The 8181-nt window shown below is 55.1% G+C and overlaps 1 long non-coding RNA gene across 1 annotated transcript; it reads right to left on the bottom strand.

The window, feature by feature from the left end:
* Positions 1–947: 947 nt before the first annotated feature.
* LOC143405058 (uncharacterized) lies at positions 948–2547 on the bottom strand. The gene is made up of 3 exons (XR_013091951.2): positions 2321–2547; positions 1336–2209; positions 948–1242 (listed from the first exon to the last, which is right to left on the bottom strand). It is a non-coding gene; the product is annotated as an uncharacterized LOC143405058 (long non-coding RNA).
* Positions 2548–8181: the final 5634 nt, after the last annotated feature.

The following is an 8181-nucleotide window of genomic DNA, read 5'->3' as shown; positions in this document are numbered from 1 at the left end:
GCATGTGCGAATTTCAAAAATCATCAGGCGAGTGGACAAACAGTTAAATAAAATATGTTCTGTCTTCCGACCTCGACAATATACTTCATCGTGATAAAAGGCTTAAAATTGTGTGTCGAGCTGTGGCTTTGTGTCTGCAAAATGTAAAAGTCAACTAAATGTTCTGGGGCCCTTTCCTGGACTCCAGTGCAAATCAGCTGAACCTACTGTGCCTCAGGAACCCACCGTGCCCTGTATTAGATGAGAACCATCAACAAATAGCCCGGGACTTGGCCTGGAAGTTCTATTTTCTACTTTTAAGTGAATCTTAAATTTGGGCTTATTCTGCTGTGATGATGTCTTCTTCAAGAAAGAGAGCAAAGCCTGCTTGTCCGGGGGAAGCCATGTCTGCGCCCACCCGGTCCCGGATGAGGACGTTTCTGCTTCATCCTTCATCTTGTGCGGGGCTCTGGAAACCAGCTCAGCCAAATAATGACGGAAACAGTTCCCAGGACAAGGCTGGAAGAAGCCCTGCGCCAACATGATGGAGGAGCGCCTTCCCTGTTCTCCACAGCAGACTTAATAGGTGCTGTTAGGCCGACCCCAGGGCTCTGAATTCCCAGGAGGCGGTTCTCTGGCCTCGCCCCAGCCGGAGACGTCTTCCTGTGGCTTCAGACTCAGAAGTGCATTTCCCACTGCCCTTCTCCAGCGAGTTGCTGAGAGAAGCTTCCAGAACCATCGCGGTGTGGGAAGCTCTGCTTCAGGAGAGGGGCTGAAGCTTTGCAGGGCTCTTTCTGCATCCAAGAGCCTGACCTCACAGCGGGACGTCGGAGCTCTCAGGAGACTGTTCTCACGGATGCTCCAGAGCCTAGAAAGTTCCACCAGCCAGCTGGGCCCACCGGCTTCCTTCTGTGCGCTCCAGTGGTCCCCCCAGGGCTCCCGGCCGCCACAGAGCCACCCCCCGTCCACATGGGGTTCCCGTCTCTCTTTGGAGCCTCCGTCTCTTCTGCTCTCTGGGTTGCTTCAGTTTTGAGGCGATTCTCAGTGCGTTGCCCCGGCTGGCCTCAGCTCCAGGGCTCAGTCTCCGAGCAGAGGGGACACGGGGGCACCCCCAGGCCTGCTCTGAAGTTGTCTGGCCTGACCGTCCCCCTCTGTCCCCTGTATGTGGCAGGGCCCTGGCTCTGCTGTTGAGGAGGCTCTGGGCCCTGGGGTCCGTCCAGGGTGGACAGCGGCTGTGGAGATCTCCTGTGGCGCCAGCCCTCCCTGGGTTCCAGGAGAGAGTTCACCGTGAGAGGAGCGTGTGCCCTGGGGGCTGAATGGGGTCCCCGCCCCCGGATTCATAGGTTGAAACCTCACCCCAGAAGGACTGCACTTGGTGACCGGGCCTTAAGGATGCCATTAAGTCACATGATGCTGTAGGGATGGGGCCCCGATTCCACAGGCCTGGTGTCCTCGTAAGCAGAGGAAGGGACACGTGGGCGCACAGAGAAAAGGCCACACGGCGAGAAGGGGGCCCGCTGCAAGGCAGGGAGAGGGGCCTCCCCAGAACTCAGCCCTGCCAGCACCTCCACCTTGGATCTGCAGCCCCCAGAAGTGTGAGGAAAGCGATTTCTGTCATGTGAGCTGCGGGCAGCCCAGCAAACGAGGAGCGCAGCTGGCCCAGAGCTCCCCTCCGGCTCACGTCAGTGGGGAAGCGCTGCCCGGGGCGTCCCCTTGCCAAGGCGGTGTGTGAGAATCTCGGCTGCAGCAAGGTTAAGACAGGCTGTTCCATCTCGCTTCATGCTTTTCCCTGCACCCTGGTCATTGACTGCATTTGAGAGTGAATGTGAAGGAGGCTTTTTTGGGGGGGGGGCAGGCAAGAGGCATGTTCTGAGGGGAAGGGGTGAGGAGTGGGGATGGTCTGCTTGGCGGGGAGAGGACAGTTGATGACCTCTGCGCCTCACGTAGACTCTCGCAGGCCCAGAGCACAGCGAGGAGCCGTCGGTTCTAGAGGTGGTAAGACTGAGGCTCCGAGGGGTTAGAGGCCCGCCAGGACCCGTGGGGAGGTCAGAATCAGGAGTCTGCCCTCCCAGGGAAGGCGGGGCGGGTCCTATGATGGCTGAATTATCTCGTGTGCTTCACCGAAGCTCCCCAGGGACAGCATCTGGGGACACGCTCCTCCCCGAGGGCCAGGGTGCGAGGTCCCCCTGCCCGGGAGGTGGCTCTAGGCCTGGGTTCTCGGGAAGTCGATCTGTAACACAGCAAATGTTTTCATAGACACAGACTCGCTTTTTGGCCCTCGGGGTCCTCTCTTTAAAGAAGAGCTCTTGGTGACAGAAGCGGTCCCCGTGGCGAGGCTCACCTGCGTTCCCGTTGCTTCTTGGAGATTCCCCTCAAAACAAGAAGCACAAGACACAGACACACAAAGCCCGGGGAGTCCTGGGCCGAGTCCTGTGGTGAAGAAGGGCGCAGACAGGGCAAGGAGGCAGGAGGTAGTAGGCTCCCTGGAAGGTTCTGGAAAGGGAGCGGCCATTTTTCTTGAGGAAGTCAGGGGAGCTGGGGCCGGAAGCAGGGGATGAGCCTCCTCTCCTCTCCTTTGGGCCGGACACTGGCTGGGTCTCACCCCCCCCCCCCCCCCCCCCCCCCCCCCCCCCCCCCCCGCCACAACCGATCCCTCCGCCTCCCCAGCTGGGCGCCCAGGCTCCCTCCCCCCCGGGGCCAGGTTTTCCCAGCAGCTCTCACCCGGGGAGCAGGCTGCCATTTTCCGGCACCGCTGAGTGGGTGAGGCTGATTCCAGGGTGCAGCAGGGTGGGGTGCTCCCAGGACAGCACCCGAGAAGCCAGCTGCACAGTCAGACAGCTGAGGTTCGGCTCTCTGGTTCTCTGATGCCAGTGGCTGTCAGCCCTGCCTGTCCTGCCCTGGAAGACAGGGTCCATCGGGACGAGGGGGTAACCAGGGCTTCCGCAGGGAGCAGAAGGGACTTCCAGGGGATGGAGAAGGGAAGTCTGAGCCTGAGGCCAGGCCGAGGCCAAGGGAGCCCAGGGCTCCAGGAGCAGTGTCCTGGACACACACGCACACTCACACACACGCACACACACGCGCACACACACGCACACCCACACACACGCATACACATGCGCACACACACGCACATGCACACACACGCGCACACACACACACACGCACACACACGCGCACACACACGCACACCCACACACACGCATACACATGCGCACACACACGCACATGCACACACACGCGCACACACACACACACACAATGTTCTCAGGTGGTTCAGGGGGGTGAGAGGCCATTCAGGGGTGGGGGGAGACTCATCATAGACACGAGTAACACTAAATAAGTCCAAACGGAAGGCAACTCTTTGGGACAAACAAAAACTTGTAAAAGAAGGGAAACAGGATCGCAGTTGGCTGCCTGACTCATCAGTACCCACGGTTCTAATAGGGTAAATGTTAAACACCCTCTAACCAGAAATATCAGGGCAACTATATCCGAGAAGATGGGGTGGGGGTAAGAGCCCCAAGCCCTCAACGTCTGTCGGAGGAAGGGGATGTCTACACTGGGGGAATCCAGACAGGTGGTCAGGCTGCTGCGACCTCACGGCCCCACGTGGGAATGGCAGGCATCTGCACAGAGCCCACCCAGCCTCCCACACACTCACCTCCTCCCCAGGTGACCGGTACCGACTCGTGCAGCGCAGGTGCTGTGCAGACAGTCATTATACTGTAGTGACGAGGGAGTAATGACAAGGAAAAAGCACGTTCAACACAGATGCATTGTTTTTCTAAATATTTTGAACCACGGTCGTTTGCATCTGTGGATAGGGAGAGCCAACTGTAGTTAAAAATATGGAAGTCATTTATCAGGATGTTCTGCTAAGAGTGGGAAGTACTCAGGAGAATTGGCTCCGGAGGGGGCAGGAGACTGTTTTGTTGTTATGTTTCTGCCTAGTGGTAATAAGCCTTTAACCCTACTTGACCAAAAAAATAAAAATAAAAAACTTGATTTTTGCTTTGATAAAAACAAAAGTTAAAAAATGTTTGCCTTGGTCTGCGGCTGTGGCTCGGTGGTAGCACATTTGCCTGGCATGTGTGAGGCACTGGGTTCGATTCTCAGCACCGCGTATAAATAAATAAAGGTCTATCAACAACTAAAAAAAAAAAAAAAAATTAGGAAAATGTTTGCCTTGTGTTCAGATGTTCCCAGCTCTTGTTTAGCTCTTGCAGTGCTCACCTCTAATCCCGGCAACTCTGGAGGCTGAGGTGGGAGGATCACAAGTTCAGGATTAGCCTGGGCAATTTAGTGAGACCAGGTCTCAAAAAAAGGGCTGAGGATGTGACTCAGTGGTAGAATGCCCCTGGGTCCAATCCCCGGAACCAAAACAAAACAAAACAGCCGGGCACAGTGGCACACATCTGTAATCCCCACAGCTCAGGAGGCTGAGGCAGGAGGATCGTGAGTTCAAAGCCAGCCTCAGCAACAGTGAGGCACTAAGCAACTCAGTGAGACCGTGTCTCTAAATAAAATACCAAAAAGGGCTGGCGATGGGGCTCAAGTACCCCTGAGTTAATACCTGGAACTACCTGCCTGCCCCTCAACCCACAAAACCAGGATGTACATCAAGAATGACGCTAATGTGAATTGCAGGCTCTAGTTAATAATAACGTGTCAATACCGGCTCACGATTTTAACAAGTGGGCCACCCTGGGTCTGCAGGGGTTTGTGCGGACTTTAACTATGGAAGAAAATGCACCTGGGTGGGGGGGTGGGGGACCCTGTGCTGTGTTTTCGGCTTTCTGTAAACCTGAGATGAATAAATAGACCTGTCACGAGGTCAATGCCTCAGTGGAGGTCAATCAGAGCAAAGTGCCAGGTACCGTCTTGTCAGGGAACTTGGTAAGGGGACTCGGTGGGACCCTACTGAGTCCTCAGGCAGTCGGGTCGAGGAGGGAGGGTTACACGGAGCTCCTTGTCTCCAGGAAGGAAACAGACCTGTGCTTCAGGGGACACAGGCAGCTCCGAGATGAAGCTGTCCTGGGGTTTCCCCCTCAGGGACACGCAGCGCGCTGGGTGGAGGCTTGCCTGGGCCGGCTGGAGTCCCGCGGTGGCCGTCCGGAAGGCTGCAGCGTAGCTACCCAGGCCGCCTGCAGGGCCGGGAGGACACGGGAACCCTCCCAGAACAGTGCCCCTCGGGGCTGGACTTGGTTAATGGCTGTTTGTTCCTCAATTTCAAAGCCGAGGGGAGGCGGGCCCAAATGTGCTCTGTATGTTCTTCTGATGATCAAGGGACTGATGGGATTCCTTTGTTCCCTTCCTGAAGTTAGCAGAAGAAACCAGGGTCTAGTCATGTTAAAGCTGAAGGGACTGGGGCTGGGGTTGTGGCTCGGGGGTGAGGCCCTGGGTTCGATTCTCAGCACCGCATATACCTAAATGAATAAAATAAAGGTCCCTCGACAACTAAAAGAAACAAAAAATCGAAGGGACTTTGAGGATGAGGGAGTTTCACTCTCTTACAGACGAGGGGCTCAGTAAATGCCAAGGCCTTGCTCACCAGCCCGCGGTGCCCACCAGTGCTGGGCTGCTCTTACCAGCTCAGTGCCTGCCCCGCCTCTACCAGAGACTACTGCTCAGGGTCGGGCCAGATGCTAGAGCGTTCATCACTGGGCCCAGGACGGGGAGAGCTGGCTGCCACTCCCCTCCCCGCCACCCGCCCACCTCCTGGGAAGACACTCGCTGTCCGGGTTTGCAGGGTTTGTGTCAGGGTCAGGGTCAGGGTCAGGGTCAGGGTCAGGAGGAAAGCCTCATCTTACCTGATGCCAGGTGACCTGGGAGCAGAGAAAGCATGCGGGGGTGGAGGCCAGTGGTTAAAAGGACCCGGAAGTGGGGCTGGGGCTGTAGCTCAGGTGGAGCGCTTGCCTCTCACTATGAGGCCCTGGGTTCGCTCCTCAGCACCACATAAAAATAAATAGAAATATTGTGTCCATATACAGCTAAAAAAGTTTAAAGGAAAAAAAAAAAGGACCAGGAAGTTCTGACCCCTGCCCCACTCAACAGCCTCCACTCCGCTGCCAAAAAATCTTTAAAAGGACAGTCTTGTAACAGCTGACTGCTGAGCTTCTCAGTGGAGAGGGTGCCCCGAGCCCTTTCTGCAGATTCCGGGGTTCGGTCACCGTCCTGCACTCTGGGCCTGTCTGGCTGATGTCCCTGGTGTGTGTATTTATTTCACCTCGTTGGGGAGAGCGCTCGCTGGGGACCCTTCTGGTTCCACACATTTCTTGGTCCCCAGGGAGATAAAGAGGAAGCCATGGAAGCTCTTCTGAAGGCGGGTGGGCCCTGCTCTGGGCATGGGTTCCCCTCCAGGGCCTTTGCGGCCGTGGGATTGACATCATCAGCGGTGCTGGAGGGAACCCAGGCCGCAGGCCCCAGGCAGGGGCTCTGCCTCTGAGCCGCCCCAGGGGCAAACCGGCTGTGCACCCCTTCCTGAGAGTAGCTCCAGAGCAAATGAACGCCTGGACCTTGTCATCCCCCAAAGACAACTTGCTCACGAGCATCTCGCAGACTGGAGGTCTGGCTGCCGGGGAAGATGGACAGGGCGCTGCTCTTGCTCAGCACCCCACCCCGCCTCCCAGCAGGCCACAGGACTGTCATGGCTGCATCCAGTGCTGGGCCTGTTGCTGGAGCGTCTGCTTCCTCTCAGGATGGGCAGTAAGCACACCCCCCGGAGAAACGCAAACCTCCTTTTGTAACTGCTAATCGCACACTTTTATGAAATAATTCTGTCGTCAGAAGTGAGAAATGTGAATTGCATCTTTATCTTTAAAAAATTGGATTCAGTCATACTTTTTATTATTATTATTTTATTTATTTAAAAAAATTTGGCAAGAGGGACAACCAGGGATTGAACTCAGGGGCACTCGACCACTGAGCCACATCCCCAGCCCTATTTTGTGTTTATTTAGAGACAGGGTCTCACTGTTGCTTATTACCTCACTTTTACTGAGGCTGGCTTTGAACTCATGATCCTCCTGCCTCAGCCTCCCAAGTTGCTGGGATTGCAGGCGTGCACCACCGCACCTGGCTTCAAACATCTTTCTTTTGAGTTCTAACATTTCAAAAATCTTTAGACAACAAAGGAAGTCGTTTCTTTGTATCTTGAAATAGAATACATTCTTTTAAAAGGAAAGAGGTAGACTTTGTGTACATCCAGAAGTTTCAAAAAAGTATATTTGTATTGAAAAATTTTTTAAGTATTAATTTTTTAGGTGTAGTTGGACACAATACCTTTATTTATTTGTTTTTATGTGGTGCTGAGGATCGAACCCAACGTCTGGCACGTGCTAGGCAAGCAGCACTCTATCCCTGAACCACAACCCCAGGCCCCAAATAGAAATATTTTAAAATAATCATTAAAAGAAAAGGAAAAAAAACAGTAAGTGACATAATACTCAATTATTAAGAAGAAACGTCTAATCTTTCTGACCCTAATCCTAGGAAGACTGTGTTTGGAGAATTTTGCAGCCTAGGAACCAGAAGGATGGAGGGGGTCCTCATCCTGCCCTTGAGAGCCCCCCACCATATTCCCTGGTGAATTCACTATGTTCTGGTGGCTTAAACAATTTGAAGACAATGTGGATTCTGTGATGAGATTCATATGCAGTTGATCCTGTGCTCTTCCTTTTCTGACCCTCTGCGGCTGCTCTCTGCCCCCAGCCAGGCCTTGGAGGTTGGTGGAGACCCTGGAGAACCCGAGGCCAGTGTGCCCGGTCCAGCCAGGAACAGTTGGTTTGGGCCTCTGCCCCTCTCAGAACGCGGTTGCTGGGGGTCAGAGAGGTGGGGTGAGGCCTCTGGGCAGCACAGCTGGGAAGTTTGGCTCAGGAAGGAACGGAGCCTCTCCAGGCTCTTTGTCTTGGGCAGTTACTTCTGCCTGTGTCCCTGTGGCCTTCAGGGTGGCCACTTGCCCTTGTCCTCCTCTTGGCTAGCACACTGCCCTGGTCCTTCATGCCCTCCAACCACCCAACTTATGTTGCTTTAAACAAAATCCACTGCGTCGTAGAGGAGACTCTGGGCCTGAACCATCAGGTCGGTCTGCAGCGGAGGAGGCCCGCGGAGGAGGCCCGCTGAGGAGCCCGTCTGCGTCCCAGCACCTGATGTTGTTCCTTCACCGCCTTCGTGTTCCCCAAGCAGCTGTTGCGTGAGGCCGAG

Source organism: Callospermophilus lateralis, chromosome 7, assembly GCF_048772815.1.
Source record: "Callospermophilus lateralis isolate mCalLat2 chromosome 7, mCalLat2.hap1, whole genome shotgun sequence".
NCBI classification, from domain to species: Eukaryota; Metazoa; Chordata; class Mammalia; order Rodentia; family Sciuridae; genus Callospermophilus; species Callospermophilus lateralis.
The sequence above is the reverse complement of the archived record's forward strand: the minus strand, read 5'-3'. Positions and strand labels throughout refer to the sequence as shown.